At 41.5% G+C, this 3,582-nt stretch overlaps 1 long non-coding RNA gene across 1 annotated transcript in view; it reads left to right on the plus strand.

Annotated features, from left to right (window-relative positions):
- Positions 1-463: 463 nt before the first annotated feature.
- The window catches only part of LOC117955218, a 10,341-nt gene continuing 7,222 nt past the window's right edge, over positions 464-3,582 (plus strand). Inside the window, exons 1-2 of the long non-coding RNA XR_004658984.1 lie at positions 464-474; positions 1,806-1,811. This is a non-coding gene — a long non-coding RNA (uncharacterized LOC117955218). The remainder of the gene's footprint in view (positions 475-1,805; positions 1,812-3,582) is intronic.

A 3,582-nucleotide genomic window follows, 5' to 3' on the forward strand; every position in this document is an offset into this window, starting at 1 on the left:
GGCACGCCATGGCTAACATTAGCGTATCTGGTGGATTTATCATTAGCATTAACAAATTGAGATTGATCAGATAAATAGGACTTAAACCATCTTAGTGCAATTCCTTTAATGCCAACTAAATGTTCATGTCTCTGTAACAGGATGGTGTGGTCAATGATGTTGAATGCAGCACTAAGTCTAGTGAAATCTAGAAAATCTAGTAAAAGAAGTATGGAGACAAGTCCTTTGTCGAAAGCAGTTAGAGGGCCGGAAATACTGTTAAATCTTCAGTTCCTTTACCATATGCCAGCACAAGGTTGAGGGTGTGGTTAAAACACTGAGTGACCTTATGCACACTCTGACTAAAACCATTTGAATCTGATAGCAAGTTGAAAGAAATACTAAGGCTATCATTGTCAACGTCCACATTGTCGAATTTTGGGTTTGAGTACACATCAACTGCACCAAAGGGAATTACCCACAGTTCAAAGGGTTGTGACGTTTAATGCAGAGACCATAGGGAAATCCAGAAAATACAAAGGTAAACAACAGCACGGCACATGACCATGGATCCGAACGGACCTGTTGTCTAGCTTGTAAACCAAGCTAAAACAGCAAAGCAAAACAAACATTTGGAACACATTAATCTAGACACAAAAGCCGTATTTGTACACCATGGGTATTCCAATAACTGTGATAAGCAGGGTGCATTTTGTGAAGAAAGCAGATGTTTTTTGATCATGCAAAACAAAGCACAACATGCAAGAATTAAATTCCCCTTCCAACACCATGGATATAGTGCCACGTATCAGCCATGCCAAAACACTTATGCACTTCAATATCCAAAGGAAAATTATCTCACCGTGAAATAGCACAACGTGGTGTCAGCATAAAACACAGCATGTCCTATGGGTGATAGGCCACGACCTGTCATAATACGCCTCAATCGCTTCCAAGTTAAGGACCTACTCATCTGTGAGGTTCGCAGACGGGGTGACCTGTTCTACAAGGAACACAAGATTCAACTGTTCAAAGACTACAGCCCCAACGTGCTAAAGCAACAAGCAAAGTGTAAACACTCCATTGCGAAACTTTACAAGCGCGGGTGCAAACCATCTCTCCTATATCCAGCCAAGCTCCGTATCACCCTCCCCAGCGGCAAGAAGACATGGATTCAGTCTGCTTAGGAGGCTGATAAGTTTGTACAGAACTTAAACCAAAAAACATAAGCCAGTGGACCTATACACAAATCTATGCAAACTGAAGGTGACCGTTAATGCCTTTAATATGTGCAAAGGCAAGGTGAGCTCTCTCTAGTTTAGTCCTCTTCTCTGACAATATGTTAAATGCGCTAACGCTTGGTCCAGCTTAATGTGATATTAGTGTAACCAGGCCCAATGGAGGGCTTAGCCAAACTTAGCAATTTAACACTCGACAACGCCACCTTGCGACTTTCACCCAAAGAGTATAAAATATAACTTCAGTTGTTACCAATCACAGGGACTCCCACTACACAGGCAAGGCCACATAAGAGATGTGGTTATGTGAAGCTATGGAAAATGATTTATTACAAACTAAATCAAAAACGCATTTACTTAAACATAACTATAAAAGAACAATTAATTGGCAATACAACCAATACAGGAAACAAAACAAACAAATATTTAAGGCCCAGGAGGAGTGATCTCCGTTTAGTTAACTGTTAACTGGGAATTTTTAAGCTATTTAACACTACAGGTGGATCATATAACCAAAACAACAGATAAAACACCACATGCAATTTTCAACACACTAAAATCATGCAATATATTAATAAAATCTGATAGTTATATGTCACCACCTATTAACCACCAAATTAAGCAACTGTTGTTTCTAAAAACATTGGATTAAAAGAACTAAAACGAAGAGACCCAAGGCCAGGACAAACTTTCCTCTATACAAATAAAACACAATGTGTAACAAATAAAACCAATTGCAGTACTAGCGATCTACCAGGTGGAACATGTGAGTAAGTGAATGAACACTCGTGTGAAGGCAAAACGCTCTGATATAGGCAAAAAAATCTGATATAGGCAAAACAGCAGCGGCAGAATGACTTGGCTGTGTGGACAAAACAAAGGACAGTTTGTAAATGTTATCGCTGTCTGGCGAACTATGCAGCACATGTCAAACATACATTGGCTGTACCATCCAGCGACCCGCACACAACACCGAACGTTTGTCCCGACACCAGCACACGAGGCAGCAACAGAAGGAGGGGGACCGTCGGCACTTACCGGCCGAGCCTTTATTTCCGTTTTCTTTTATTGTGCATTTTGTTAGTGTATTTTCTATTATTTTTGTGCTACTGCTTTGATCCACAATGTTAGACCCAGACAGGTGATCCTCTCTCCTGCACTGAGTCGTGAGCAGGGATGGGCGCGGCCATACATAGAGGCAACATCTACACCCACACAGTCAATCCCATAATTTGATGACAAGTACAGTCTCCTCCTCTGCACCAAGTGGTGCTGTTCGATTCACTAGAACGTTAAAGGCCTCAACTTTCTTGTTTAGCACAACCAAGTGATTAACCATCTTGAAATCCTTAACATTAAAATAGTGTTTTTACAAGAGACTCACCTTTTGACACTAGATCACTTCACAGAAATTGGGTAGGCCAACTTTATCTCTCCTCATTTGCAATCAAAGCACGCGGAGCGGCAATTCTGATTCATAAATCAATCCCCTTCTCAGTGTCCACTGCCATCTCAGACCCTAATGGACGTTTTGGGATTGTTACGGGTAAAATTGGAGCCAACAACCTGTTGGCAAATGTGTATGGCCCAAATTTGGGCAATGACATTTTTTTTAAGACACTTTTTTTCTCTCTTCCCGACGTAAACTCTCACCATCTTATCCTTAGAGGTGACTTCAACTGCTGTCTTGACCCCTTGCTTGATTGCTCATCTAAGAGGCCCTGTGTTCCATCTAAATCATCTAAAGCTATCCAGCTATTCATGGAACAGTATGCTGTCTCAGACGCCTGGCGCTTTTTTAACCCTAGCACCAAGTAGTTCTCATTCTTCTCTCCTGTCCATGGCACATAGAATAGATTTCTTTCTCACTGTTAATAAGCTCCTCTCCTCTGTCACGTCATGTTCCTAAAATCCCATTGTATCCCTGGCACTTTCATTTTGCATTTACTTTCTGGCACCACTTTTATTAGCACAATTCACATTCTGATTCTTTACATATCTACTAATGTCAATCCAAATGTGTCTGCAGCAGCTATATGATAGTCAGGTAAAGCTTACTTAAGAGGTGAAATGATATCTTACTCTGCCTATCAGTCAAAAATTGCTATGGGGAAGAAAGTCTCTCTCTCCAAGGATATAGCAGAGCTTCAGTCAAAGTGTGCCGACACACCTGATGCGGATGTTTTCAAAGAACTATTCACAAAGAAGGCAGAATATGACATTCTGATCTCCAATGAAACGGCAGAGTCCCTTTTAAAAAGGCGTCATAATTATCATGAGTTTGGAGCAGTGGCGGCGCCAGGGAGGAGCTAGGTGGTGCTGTAGCTCCCCCTATAATAGCCAAAGCACCCGCCCAGCACCCCCA

Source organism: Etheostoma cragini, chromosome 13, assembly GCF_013103735.1.
Source record: "Etheostoma cragini isolate CJK2018 chromosome 13, CSU_Ecrag_1.0, whole genome shotgun sequence".
Taxonomy (NCBI): domain Eukaryota; kingdom Metazoa; phylum Chordata; class Actinopteri; order Perciformes; family Percidae; genus Etheostoma; species Etheostoma cragini.